This window comes from Lissotriton helveticus, chromosome 3_1, assembly GCF_964261635.1.
Source record: "Lissotriton helveticus chromosome 3_1, aLisHel1.1, whole genome shotgun sequence".
NCBI lineage: Eukaryota > Metazoa > Chordata > Amphibia > Caudata > Salamandridae > Lissotriton > Lissotriton helveticus.
Genome location: NC_136061.1, coordinates 407,740,170 through 407,755,017, shown reverse-complemented (window position 1 = coordinate 407,755,017; position 14,848 = coordinate 407,740,170). Strand labels below are relative to the sequence as shown.

Here is a 14,848-nt window from a genome sequence, read left to right as displayed (position 1 = left end):
CCAGGGGGTCGTAGGCTAAATATACAGAGAGGGAGAGAGACATACAGCACATCTATATTCACCATATATATAAAACAGAGGTTCGCCCTATAGAACACAGATTGCCTTAAAAGTCAGCTGAGTCTTGCAGAGGATATGGTTGACCAATTTACACTTCTAAATGGAATAAACACAGGGCACACCAAATCAAAGCTGTTTTTGGAAGAGCAGTATTAAAATAAAGTTCTTGAAATTGGCGGTTGGGATTGAGCGCAATACTTAAATGAAGTTTCACAAAAACAACACACTTTATTAAACAAGTGAATAAGACCTAAAAACGTGATAATACACATCAACATGTGGCAATGTAAGCACTCCCATTTAAAGGTAAAGAATTGACGAGACTGAGCAGGTTTTCAGTTTCTTATCTACTGTTGAATTCCAGAGAAATCAGAATCAGGAAAGCATGGAGAGTAGAAAAATAACAGCAAAAATGTTAATGTAGAATCAACATAAAATAATATAATGAATATAAAAAGGAAAATGCTACTTATCAGTATGCATCTGTTCTTGGCATGTAGAGCTGCAGAGTGTACACTTAGCATTAGATCGCCACCTGGTGTTGGGCTCGGGTGATTGCAGGTTGTTGTCTTCTTGGAAGAAGTCTTTGTAGTCACGAGATAGGTGACTCTTCCCTTGGACAATACTGCGCATGGCTATCGACTCCATCCTCAGATTGTTTTTCGCCATGATGGGAAATGATGGAGTTAGTAGTAGTAAAGAGAAAGGATGTCCATGCGTGTGCATCTAAGTAAGATGAGAACTGGAACGGATACAAGTCCTGGGGAGGCGGGAGGGCTTGTACGACTCTGCAGCTCTACATGCCAAGAACTGATGCATACTGGTAAGTAGCATTTTCCGTTCGAGGCATATGAGCTGCAGAGTGTACACTTAGCATCGATTGTGCAGCAGTGTCTCCCCTAGCGGTGGTCGCTTGTATCCGTTGCAGTAGTTTGAAACAGTGTTCTAAGGACAGCTTGGCCCACTGCAGCTTGCTGCTTGGCCTGCACATTAACACAATAGTGTTTAGTGAAGGTGTGTGGTGTAGACCATGTTGCTGCCTTGCATATGTCCTCTAGTGGTATATTTCCTAAGAAAGCCATGAGGCTCCTAGTTTGTGAGTGGAGTGCGCTCTAGGAGGAATTGTTAGTGTACGTTTAGCTTTTTGATAGCATATTTGTATACACTTTACCTGGCAACCCCCCCCCCCCTTAGAGATGGGGTTGCCTTTGTGTGGAGGAGAGAAAGATACAAATAATTGTTTTGTCTTTCTAAAGGATTTAGTCCTATCTGTATAGTATAACAGAGCTCTTTTAACATCTAAGGTGTGTAAGGCCCTTTCTGCAACAGAGTCTGGGTTTTGGGAAAACACAGGTAGCTCTACAGATTGGTTTAAATGAAAAGGAGTAATAACCTTTAGTAGAAATGTAGGATTAGACCCAAGAACCACTTTATTAGGATGTATTTGAAAAAATGGATCTTGTATTGTGAATGCTTGTTTTTCACTAACTCTTCTGAGAGAGGTGATGGCAACAAGGAAAGCAGTTTTCCATGTTAGAAATTGCAATTCACATTTGTGTAAAGGCTCGAAAGGGGGTCCCATGAGTCTTGTAAGGACAATGTTTAGGTTCCATAAAGGAGCAGGTGGTAACCTAGGTGGGATTATTCGTTTCAATCCTTCCATGAATGCTTTGATTGCAGGTATTCTGAAGAGGGATAGGTGTTGCCTATTCTGTAAATAGGCTGCAATTGCTGCAAGATGCAGGCGTATGGAAGAATAAGCCAAATTGGACCTTAGTAGATGTAAAAGGTAACAGATGATATTTTGGATGGAAGCATCCAGTGGATCAATGTGATTATTTTTGCAATATATTGCAAATCTTTTCCACTTACCGGCATAACACGCTCTGGTAGTGGGTTTTCTAGCTTCCTTAATAATGTTCATACAGTCTGGTGGTAGGTTTACGTAACCAAACTCTAAGACTTCAGGAGCCAGATCGCCAAATTCAGTTGGTTTGGTTCTGGATGTCTTATTTCTCCATGGTTCTGTGTTAACCGGGAGGGTGTGAGCTGTAACTTTTGATGTGGAACCAGCGAGAGATCTATTAGTGTGGTGAACCACGGCTGGCATTCCCATGTGGGCGCTACTAGTATTAGTTTCAGAGACTGTTGTCTGAGCTTGCGCACTACTAGTGGAATGAGTGGGAGAGGCGGAAAAGCGTACGCAAATCTGCCTGACCAATTCATCCATATCGCATTGCCTTCGGACCGTCGGTGTGGAAACCTGGCGGCGAAGGTTGGGCATTTTGCATTTTCGTGGGTGGCAAACAGATCTATTTGTGGATGCCTCCATCTTTGGAAGAATGGCTGAATAACTGTGGATGTATTTCCCATTTGTGAATCTGTTGTGACTGCCGACTCAACAGATCTGCTATCTGATTGTGAACTCCCGGAAGGCGTTCTGCTGCCAGATGTATGTTTTGAGGAATGGCCCATCTCCAAATGTTCTGTGCGAGCTGGGACAGTTGCAGAGTGTGTTCCCACCCCTGTTTTTGTATATAGTACATGGCTGTCATATTGTCCGTCCGGATTAAGACAGCTTTGTTTTGTACTTGTAATTGAAACGTTTTGAGTACTAAGAATTCCGGCCCAAACTATTGGTTCTGATTGAAAGGCTGGTTTAAGATGGTAGTTTGCACCTCCGTCTTAAACCCGGAAATGCGTAACCACGCATTTCGTCTGAGTATGACACTAGTATGGACTGCTCTGGATGCTGTGTCAGCTACATCTAGTGCACATTTTATTGAGGCATTGGATATTAATTTGCCTTCTTGTATGAGTTATGTTGCCTGATCTTTGAATTGATCTGGGAGGTGCACTAATAGTTTGTCCAATTGATCGTAGTGAGCCCTGTCGTAGCATGAGAGAAGGGCTTGTGTATTTGCTATGCGCCATATATTTGTAGCTTGCGCAGCAATACGTTTACCTGACGCATTAATAACCTTGGATTCTTTGTCAGGTGGGGGCATCTCACCAGAAGTCTGGGAATTAGCTCTTTTCCGTGCATTGGACACTACTAAAGAGTCTAGTGGCAGATGTCCCTTAATATAGACTGGATCAGATGGTGCTGGTTTATATTTCTTTTCTATTCTTGGATTTAACACTCTACAGCATACAGGGTCTTTAAATATTTCTGGAGCATGTTTAATGACTCCTTTGACCATGGGTAGTATTTGCGTAGACCTTTGTGACTGCTCAAATGTATCCAGTAAAACATCCTCCTCAATGGCATCAGAGTGCATTGAAACCCCGTGGTAAAGGGCAGCTCTATTTAAGAGGTGATTAAACCCAATACTATCCTCCGGAGGGGAAGGTTTTGTTGGGTAGGACTGAGGATCAGGAATGTCAGGCACATTATGTGGTGGGAACTCATATATATCGTCATCTGTAGGATATGTATCTGGATTGATATCTTCCTCTACAGGGTATGCGTGTGGGTCTGGTATCTCATCCCCCCACCTAGATCATACTCCTCATCAGTGTGGTGTGAGATGCAGGAGATTGAACAGGAGAAACTCTAGGTGAAATGTAAGGAGGGATAGGAGAGGAAGAAGGTGAAGTAGAGGAAGGGTGCATTGGAGAAGTTGCACAATCCTTCTTGGCAGGAACCACAGGTAGAAGTGGTGTTTCTGCTGGTCTCTTTTTGTGAGGAATAGCTTCCACATGTCCAGTTTTTGGGATGATATAGACCCTCTTTTGTTTCGGATCTGGTGTAAACAGTTCTTTTTCCTATACAACCTTCTTTGGCGTCGTTTTTTTCGGTGCCAATAGAGGTTTTTTGGTGTCTTTTGCTTTAGGAGGTGTTACAGTGTCCTGTGGCAAATTCTTCGGTGTCGAAGGTGGTTTTGGTTTAGTAGGCTTGTCTGAGCGTTTAGGGGACTCTGAAGTAGGTCTCGTTGGCTTCGAGGCGTCGGACTCTGGTTTTCCATCTTTATTTTTGGAACCGGACGGTTTCAGAGCCGGTGCTTCATTCGCATCCGGTACAATTTTTGGCTTCGGTACCGGTGCGTCTTTAGGCGTGGGTGCCGAAGGGTCTTTGTCTTTTGGTACCGAAGGGTGTTTTGGCTTCGGTGTCGAAGTGTCACGATTGTCGCAAGATAAAAGGGTCTGAAAGGGAGGAAAACGTCTGTAGAGCACTGAGACTACAACACCCAGAATGCCTGCATCCCTGTCTGTCTTTTCTTTCTAGCGCTTTTCAGCCTACTTCCTATTTAGGCTCCTCCCTTTCGGTTGTTCGGGGCTTGTCACCTAGTTAGGAGAAGCGAAGTCCGTTCACGGAAGATCCTTCTGAGCCTGATATTCTGATCCTGCCTAAAGAACCCTTGGAGACCTTCCTGGCATTTCGTGCGCGGCATTTTTCCGTGGAGCCGCGAGTAAAGCTACGACTGTACTAGTCTGTTGGACATTTTAACTTTGCACGTTCGCGAACGCGCTGGAGCGCATCCGCGAACTTTGACCTATTTTGGCAGCATCGGAGAGCCGCGCTGCGAGGACCTGTCTTCGCTGGCAGAACAGTGAGAGCTTCTGTCTAGCCAAAGGAGCACGGCGGTTCTCGTTGTTCTTTTGACCCCGATGACACCATTTGGATTCCGCTAGTGAAGAAACTAGCAAACCAGTATTGGAGAATATTATTTACATTACCTAGATGACCTTGGGGCTTTCATTTTCATCGCGTGTATAACCTGTAGGGTTATATATATTCATTCCACGTGCATAACGGAGCAGAACAGTCTGTTTATCTGCATACCTGCTAAGGACGAAAGAAGATACCAGTGTCAGATAAGTAAAGGTCTTTTTTGCCTTTCTTTCAACTTGTGACTTTCTTAGTTGATTTCAGGACATCGTAGACATTGTACTTTCTTTAGCATTTCCTTTATTTTTTCCTTTTGTGCCTTTTTTCCTGGAGTACAAGTGGCAGCATATCTAAGTGAGTGCTTGTATTTCACTATATGCTATACTGCCAAAATCCCGGAGTGAAAGGGGGGAAATCTCATGATTGTCCTCTTGTGTCTCATATTTAGGGTACCTGATACAGACTATAGAGTTAAGTCTATCCTACCTTCAACCCAAGCTGTAGATGGTTTCTGGCTGCCACTGTGTTTTGGTTTATTTCTCCCTTTTTTCCCTTCCCCCGTTGGGGTCTCATCTGACGAGTGTGTATATACCAACTCGAGGGTGTGGCCACAAGGGAGGAGGGGAGAAACTAGCTTCTGCATCGCTCCTGCTGTATCCGGCTTTGTAATGAATATGCTACTTACCAGTATGCATCTGTTCTTGGCATGTAGGGCTGCTAACATTCATATCTATAGCATAGATCGCCGCCTAGTGTTGGGTCCGGATGATTGCACATTGTTGTCCTGGAAGAGTCTCCGAAGTATCACGAGATAGGTGGCTCCTCCCCTGGACTACAGTGCGCATGGGCATCGACTCCATCCCCAGATTGTTTTTAGCCATTGTGGCAAGGATGGAGTGTAATCGTGTAAGTGATGGCCATGCTAGAGATTAAATGCAAGAAAAGTCTGCAGCCGCTACGGGCGCCGGGGAGGAGGGCGGGCGATATGAATGTTAGCAGCCCTACATGCCAAGAACAGATGCATACTGGTAAGTAGCATATTCAGTTCGAGGCATGTGGGCTGCTAAATTCATATCTATAGCATAGAATACATAGCAGTCCCTCCACTAACGGCGGCCGCCCGGGCCAGCTGCAGAAGTCTGAAAAAGTGTTTCAAGAACAGCCTGTCCTACAGTTGCCTGCTGTTTGGAATGCACATCCACACAGTAATGTTTGTTAAACGTATGTGGTGTAGACCATGTGGCTGCCCTACAAATGTCTTCCAAAGGAATGTTACCTAGGAATGCCATGGAGGCCCCCAACTTGCGTGTGGAGTGTGCCCTGGGGGGGACCGTTAAAGTGCGCTTAGCCTTCTGATAGCAAATCTGAATACACTTAACGATCCACCTGGCTATTCCTGCTTTGGAAATGGGGTTGCCTTTATGCTGTGCTGAGAAGGCAACAAAGAGTTGCTGTGTCTTTCTAAAATGTTGTGTTCTGTCAATATAGTACATTAGCGCTCTTTTGACCAAGCGTATGGAGCATTCTTTCTGCTACTGTTTCTGGGTTTGGAAAGAATGCGGGCAGTTCGATGGTTTGATTGACATGAAACTGCGACACCACCTTCGGAAGAAACTTGGGGTTAGTGCGCAGCACCACCCTGTTTGAATGAATTTGTATAAATGGCTCTTGAATTGTGAGCGCCTGTAGCTCACTAACACGTCTTAGAGACGTGATGGCAATGAGAAAGGCCACTTTCCATGTTAGGAACTGAATCTCACATGAATGCAGAGGTTCAAACGGGGGACCCATCAATCTGGTGAGTACCACATTGAGGTTCCACACAGGAGCTGGCGGGGTCCTGGGAGGGATGACCCGCTTCAGCCCTTCGAGGAAGGCTTTAATGGCAGGCACCCTGAAGACAGAGAGATGCTGCCTGTTTTGAAGATAAGCCGCTATGGCGGATAAGTGTATCCGAATGGAAGCGTATGCTAGATTGCATTTGTAGAGATGCAACAAATAGCAGATGATATTAGGAATGGATGCATCTAGCGGGTTGATATTGTGCCCTGTACAGTAGATGACAAACCGCTTCCATTTCGCTGCATAGCAAGCTCTGGTAGTGGGCTTTCTTGCCTCCCGGATGATGTCCATACATTCAGGGGGCAAATTAAGGTAGCCAAACTCTAAGACCTCTGGAGCCAGATCGCCAGATTGAGCTGCTGCGGATCTGGATGCTGAATGTCGCCATGGTTCTGCGTCAAGAGCCTGGGTGTGAGGTGCAGCCTTTGATGCGGTACCACGGAGAGTTCTAGAAACGTGGTGTACCATGGTTGGCGTGCCCACGTTGGAGCAACCAGGATGAGAGTCATCGAGTGCTGCTTTAGCTTTCTTGCCACCAGCGGGATGAGAGGTGCTGGGGGAAAAGCGTACGCAAATTTGCCTGACCAGTTCATCCATATCGCATTGCCCTGCGACTGTGGGTGAGGGAACCTGGCGGCAAAGCTGTGGCATTTTGTGTTTTCCCTTGTGGCAAACAGGTCTATCTCTGGATGACCCCACTGTGATTGTCCTTGCCCGGGAGGTGTTCCGCCATGAGGAAGATGTTCCTCTGAATGGCCCACTTCCACATGCTCTGAGCCAGATGAGACAACTGTGGAGAGTGCGTACCTCCCTGCTTTTGAATGTAGTACATGGCTGTCATGTTGTCCGTCCGGATCAACACGACTTTGTTGCACAGAGGTACTTTGAAGGACTTGAGAGCCATGAAGATTGCCATCAGTTCCAAGTAGTTGATGTGCATCTTCTTTTGTTGCGTCGTCCATAGTCCCTGCACTGTGTAGTGGAGCACATGAGCCCCCATCCCTGGAGAGATGCGTCCGTCGTCAGTGTAATCTGTGGCACAGGCTCTTGGAACGGTCGGCCCTTGCAAAGGTTGTGTGGATTCCACCAATGCAGAGAGCTGTATGCCCGACCCGTCACTAACACTAGGTCGTTCAACTGTCCTTGAGCCTGAGTCCACTGATGCGCCACGCATTCTTGGAGCGGACGCATATGCAACCTGGCGTGCGGGACTATGAAGATGCAGGAGGCCATCATGCCTATCAACTGCATGAACACTCTCGCTGGGAGTGAGTGTTGCGGCCTGAACCTCTGGAGTAGCGACTGGATGTTGTCGATCCTCGCTGGGTTTGGCTGAGCTGTGGCAGCCAGAGTATTTATCGCCGCGCCCAAATACTGCCGCACATGGGCTGGCTGAAGGTGCGACTTTGGGTAGTTTAGTGAAAATCCTAGACTGTGAAGGAGGTGAATGGTGTGGGACATATCTGCGGCGCACTGCTGGGCTGACTTTGCCTGAACGAGCCAGTCGTCCAGATAAGGGTAGACATGTATACTCTGTCTCCGGAGGTGCGCCGCCACTGTCGCCAGACATTTCGTGAACACTCTGGGAGCAGTGGTCACTCCGAAGGGGAGGACCTTGAACTGGTAATGCCGGTTTTGGATGGTGAACCTGAGGTATTTTCTGTGGGATGGGTGGAGTGGTATGTGAAAGTAAGCATCCTTGAGGTCCAAGGTTGCGAGGAAGTCTCCCCGTTGTAACAGGGGAAGAACCTGCTGCAGTGTCAACATGTGGAAGTGTTCTGAAAGAATGTACTGGTTTAAGGGGCGTAGGTCTAGAATCGGTCTGAGTGAGCCGTCCTTTTTTGGGATTAAGAAGTACAGGGAATAAACCCCTGTGCCTTCTTCCTCCACTGGCACGAGCTCAATTGCGCCTTTTTGCAGCATCACCAGAACCTCCTGCTGCAATAAGTGCAAGTGCTCTGCTGACATAGGACGGTGTTTTGGGGGTATGTTTGGTGGAGTGGATGTGCGCTCCAAACAATAGCCGAACTGGATAAGTTTCCTGACCCACCTGTCTGTGGTGATGGACTTCCAGACTGGCAGGAACTGTTGGAGTCTCCCCCCGACAGGTGTTGGATGGTCGGGGGGCAGTGACAGGGAGTCACTGTTTGTTGGTGGTAGAGGAACGGGAACTGTTGTTGCCTCTGCCTCTACCCTTGGCACTGTTTCCTCTGTATCCACCTCTGCCCTGCTTGCTGTAGGAGGATTGCGCACCACTTTTATTGAATGGCGTCTGCTGCGACATGTGCCCTCTGGTAACACCTCGATTGCCTGAGCGACGAAAAGTGTTCCCTCTAAATTGTTGTGACTGGAGAGCCCCCATGGACTTGGCAGTCTCTGTATCTTTTTTGATCTTCTCCAGGGTGGTGTCCACCTCTGGACCAAATAACCTGTCTGGATTACGGGCTGGTTGAGGATAGTAGTCTGTATCTCTGGCTTGAATCCCGAGATGCGGAGCCATGCCTGACGCCTCAACATTACACTAGTGTTGATTGCTCTCGCTGCCATGTCCGCAACGTCTAGCGCACACTTTATAGCAGCGTTGGAGATGAGCTTACCCTCCTGGATAAGCATTTCAGCTCCCTCCTTAAACTGGTCTGGAAGGTGTTGCAACAGCTGCTCTAGGGTGTCATAGTGTGCCCTATCGTATCTGGCCAACAGAGCCTGCGTGTTTGAAATGCGCCAGATGTTGGCCGCCTGAGCTGCTACCCTCTTCCCAGATGCCTCCAGCACTTTTGACTCTTTGTCTGGGGGAGGAGCTTCACCCGTGGTTTGTGAGTTTGCCCTCTTGCGGGCATTAGAGACCACCAAAGAGTCCAAAGGCAACTGGCCCCTTATGTAGGTCGGGTCGCCAGGTGCCGGTCTGTATTTCTTCTCTATTCTTGGGTTGACAACCCTTGATCTTGTGGGTTCCTTGAAAATCTCTGCCGCATGCTTAAGGACCCCTTTCAACATTGGGAGAGTCTTGACAGTTTTTTCAGCAGTAGAGAAAGTGTCAAAAAGGAAGTCCACCTCCACGGGGTCAGCATGCATTTCCACTTTATCGTTTGTAGCTGCCCTTTCAATCAAGGCATTAAATGCCGCAGAATCTTCAGTAGGAGACGGCTTGACGTTATAAACCTGAGGATCATGGACCGTTTGATGGTCCCCTTGATCACCTGTGTCCATCCATGAGTCCTGTTGCTCATCAGGCTCTGTATTTGCAGGAAAATTGTACTCCTCATCCTGCTCCCCTTCATCCCCATCAGAGTATGTGGGTGAAGGTGTTGCACTCCTCCTAGGCTGTGGAAGAATCTGTTCAACCAGTACTGGTGTTTCTGGTGCAGGTTTCTTGCATTTTAGAGGAATTGTAAACGACTGCAAAGGCTGTGAAGTTATTGTCGGCATCGATGAAATGCTCCGACCGTTCTTCAATTAAAGGATGTCGATGACTCAAAGTCCCAGCCGGGTGAGTTGACTTCGACACAGTGTCCTTGTGCACCGACCGTGGTGCAAAGGCCTTCGGCGCCACCTTAGGCGGTAACGTGTAGAGGATTGGCGTCGAGGTGGTTTTCGGTGGGTCAGCCGGCTTCTGTGCGGAAGGAGTCTTCGGTTCCGATGCCAAAGCCTTGTCCTTAAGTCGCTTGAGGGAGTCCGAGACCTGCTTCGTAAATGAAGCGGATGGTTTCGTCGACCCAACCGATGTCTTCGGTCCGCCCCCAGGGGAAGACCCGAGCGTCGATGACTTTTGTTTGTCTGGTCGAGGCCCAGGAGCACCCTTGACCGGTGCGTTTCGATCACTGTCCACGGCCGCAGACGTCGATGCCGACGGCTTCGGATCGACAGGTTTTCCTTTTGGTGTCATGACCCCAGACCTTGGCTCTGCACCCTTGACTGACTTTGCCTCGACGGGCCCCTTGGTCTTCGGCTCGACAGACTTTCCCGCTGTAGGCTCGACAGCCTTCTTGGATGTTGGCTTGTCCGCCTTGGTTGACACCGGCTCGCCGGCCTTCTTCGAGCTTGGCTCTTTGACCACCTTCGGCACCTTTGCCTGGTCGACAGTTTTCATTGGCTTGGAGGCCCCCGAAGACGACGGCGTCGATGTTGGAGCAGACGTCTTCGGTTTCGATGGCGTGTCGGCCATCTTTGGTTTCGTCGATACCGAGGGTTTCAGTTTCGGTTTCGATTTCAATAATGGCGGCTCCGCGGAGGTGTCCGTAGCCGGGCCGGAAGGCGGGGCCGTGGATCGAGGTGTAAGGTCTTGGGTAAGGCCGTGTGGCGATCCCGTGACCTGAGCCTTTGTAAGAGTACGAACGGGGCATAGCTCATCCTCTGAGCTATCTTCCATGGCCCCATATGCTTCTTCGTCGTCCCCTACCTTCTCGACGATTTCCTCTATTTCTTGGCTTTGGACGTCCGCTCCGTAGTCGGACTCGACCTCCACCGGTGTAGGTGAAATCTGCAGGTGACGCACTTGCTCGTCTGCTTCGGGGTCGTCGAAGATGTCCACTGGTGCCGGAGCCGATCGCTGGGCCTCCAGGCGCGCCACGCGCCGAAGCTTGATCGTCTTCTTCGATCGAAATCTTGAACAGGCCATACAGCTGGCCTCGTCGTGGTCCGGCGACAGGCACTTGTTGCACACAGGATGGATGTCAATGTGTGGGTACTTGGATCCACACACGGGACAGTTCTTGAACGGACTCCGTTCCATGCCGTCGAAGTCTTGCTGCGTCGACCGGGCCTCGATCACCGAAGAGTCACACGACCCCCCGGATATCCGACTCTACGAGTTGGAAGATATACGGGACCGAACGCGAACAATACCGACGGTGCAAAGAAGGCCTTTTGGCCTTTAAAAAGTTCTATAACGATTCCGAACAGGAGACGTCGAAATCACATCCGAACCTAATGGCGGAAAAAAACAATCTGGGGATGGAGTCGATGCCCATGCGCACTGTAGTCCAGGGGAGGAGCCACCTATCTCGTGATACTTCGAAGACTCTTCCAGGACAACAATGTGCAATCATCCGGACCCAACACTAGGCGGCGATCTATGCTATAGATATGAATTTAGCAGCCCACATGCCTCGAACGGTTAGTCTACTAACCTCACTCGTGATACGAAGAATCCTTCGGTGTCGAAGGATGTTTGTGCTTCAGTGCCGATGGAAGAGGTGGAATTGGCACATGTGGTTTGCTTGGTGCCAAGGCACCGGAAGGCGTAGTCGTTTTCCTCGGAGCCGAGCCCAAAGGCTGGGCGTTTGAGGGAATATTTCGTTCTCGACTGGGCCCCTTGGGCGGAGTGCTGACCGTTGCCTTTGGCTTGGGCAGTGTCTGTGGTGCAGGGGCAAGAGTACTCACGGGTTGACGAGATGGAATCTAGTCATCTGAGTCCTCTGCCTCTGATACGATCTGGAGATCAGGCGAATCTTCTTCTGGGACGAGTGGAACCTCGTCATCGAAGATGTCCTCCGGTGCTGGGGCTGATCTCCTCATCTCATGTCGACGGGCCCTCCGATCCCGAATGGTCTTTTTCGATCGGAAGGATGCACAAGCTGTGCAGGTCGACTCGTTGGGATCTGGCGATAGACAGAGGTTGCAGACCTCGTGATGATCGCTATGAGGGAATTTTGCTCGACATACCACGCATCTTTTGAACGGAGTCCTGTCTATGAGGTGTAGGCCGCACGGCGCCGATAGGCCCAACGGCCCGCGTCGATGCACCGGAATGAAGCTGATGGCATCGAAAGTAGTATATTCGATGTCGTTTGTATAAAGTTTTTACGCTTAGAAGTTGCTGGAAAAGTTTTTCTAGCCGGAGCGGAGAACTTTCATCCGAACCCAGTTGCCGGAAAATACAATCTGAGGATGGAGTCGATGACCATGCGCAGTATTGTCCAAGGGAGGAGTCACCTATCTCGTGACTACAAAGACTTCTTCCAAGAAGACAACAACCTGCAATCATCCGAGCCCAACACCAGGTGGCGATCTAATGCTAAGTGTACACTCTGCAGCTCATATGCCTCGAACAGTAGCATTTTCCGTTCGAGGCATTTGAGCTGTAGATCATATGCTTTTGCATGGACTATGCAGCAGTTATCTCCCAAAGCAGTGGTTAACCTGTAGCAGTAGTCTGAAATAGTGTACGTAAAACTGCCTGGCCTACTCTAGCTGGTTGTGGTGCTAATACATCCACTGAATAGTGTTTTGTGAATGTGTGAGGGGTAGACCATGTTCCAGCTTTGCATATGTCGTCTATTGGTATATTCCCTGGGAATACCACAGAAGCCCAGAGTTTACGTGTAGAGTGTGTGCTAGGGGAAACTGGTAATGTTCGTTTAGCCTTTACATAACATATCTGAATACACTTAACAATCCACCTTGCAATACCTGATTTTGATATGGCATTGCCCTTGTGTGGTGGAGCAGAGGCTACAAAAAGTTGATTGGTGTTACGGAAAGGTTTTGTTCTTTCAATGTAATACAGCAATGCTCGTTTGACATCTGGTGTGTGCAGAGCACGTTCTGCCACGGAAACCAGTAACTCAACCGATTGATTAATGTGAAAGGCAGAGATGAATTTAGGAACGAATTTAGTGTTGGTCCGAAGAACTACTTTGTTTTGGTGCATCTGCAAAAAAGGTTCTTCTTTACCTGGTTAATGCCTGGATCTCACTGACTATTCTGAGTGATGTGATAGCAAATAGAAAAGCCACTTTCCATGTGAGAAATTGAAGTTCACATCTGTGCAATGGTTCAAAGGGTGGACCCATCAGTCTGGTGAGAACAATATTGAGATTTCACACTAGGGCAGGGGGACGTCTTTGTGGAATAACTCTTTTGAGTCCCTTCATAAATGCTTTAATGGCAGGTACTCGAAAAAGGAGGTATGCAGCCATTGCAGCAAGATGTAAGAGGATAGATGTGTATGCTAAATTGAAATGTTGTAGATGTAACAAACAGCATATAATGTTTTGTACCAAAGCATCAAGCGGTTTAATGTGGTTGTTGTTACAGTAAATCACAAACCGCTGCCACTTGGCTGCATAGCAGGCTCTTGTGGTAGGACGACTAGCTTCCTTGATGATAGTCATACAGTTTGGCTGTAGATTTAGATAGCCAAACTTTAGGACTTCAGGTGCCAGATTGCTAGATTGAGTTGACTGGGATCTGGGTGTCTTATCTCATCATGGCTCTGGGTGAGGAGACTGGGTGATAGACGTTGTTTTTGATGAGGAATTACTGAGAGTTCCAATAGGGTTGTGAAACATGGATGACATGCCGATGTGGGAGCAACTAGGATTAGCGTCAGGGACGTTTATATAAGTTTTGAACCACTGATGGAATGAGTGGGAGAGGCAGAAAAGCGTAAGCAAATATCCCTGACCAATTGATCTATAGTGCATTGGCTTTGGACAATGGGTGTGAATACCTGGACGCGAAGTTTGGGCATTTTGAGTTTACATACGTGGCGAACATGTCTATGTTTGGGAAGCCCCACATCTGGAAGAAAGGGAGGAGGACTTGAGGATGTAGTTCCCATTCATGGATCTATTGTGTCTGGCGACTTAAAAGATCTGCCACCTGATTGTCCACTCCCAGGAGGTGTTCTTCCAGGAGATAGATTTTGTGATGAATGGCCCATCTCCAGACTTCCTGTGCTAGCTGGGACAGTTGGAGGGAGTGTGTATCCCCCTGTTTTTGAATGTAGTAAATGGCTGTCATGTTGTCTGTACGAATTAGTACGGTTTTGCATACTAACTGAACTTGAAATGCTTTTAGAGCCAGAAAAATCGCCAGGTACTCTAGGTGATTGATGTAAAATTGTTTCTGTTGGGGGCTCCACATGCCTTCAATTGTGTGGTTTTAAAGATGTGCTCCGCAACCTGTTAGTGATGCATCTGTTGTCAGTACTATCTGTGGAACCAGGTCACTGAAGGGCCGCCCTTTTAAAAGGTTTTGTGTGTTCCACCACTGCAGAGAGCGATGGGTGCAGCCGTCTACCAACACTAGATCTGATAACTGACCCTGAGCCTGGTTCCACTGACGTGCTCAGCATTCCTGCAGGGGACTCATCTGAAGTCTTGTGTAGGGAATGGTGAAAATGCAAGACCCCATCATTCCTAGTAATTGCATGAACACTCAAGATGGTAAGGCGTGTTGAGGCTGAAACTGAGACAGTACGTTCTGAAACACCCTGAGTCTGGCTGGAGTTGGATATGCTACAGCTTTGTGCGTATCTATGGTAGCTCCTAGATAGTCTTGAGACATGGAGGGTTGGAGATAGGATTTCGCCTGGTTTATTGTGAACCCTAG

At 48.1% G+C, this 14,848-nt stretch overlaps 1 protein-coding gene across 7 annotated transcripts in view; it reads right to left on the bottom strand.

Moving 5' to 3' along the window:
* The window catches only part of CFLAR (CASP8 and FADD like apoptosis regulator), a 384,910-nt gene that overhangs the window by 174,811 nt on the left and 195,251 nt on the right, over positions 1-14,848 (bottom strand). The gene's annotated exons all lie outside the window — the stretch shown is intronic.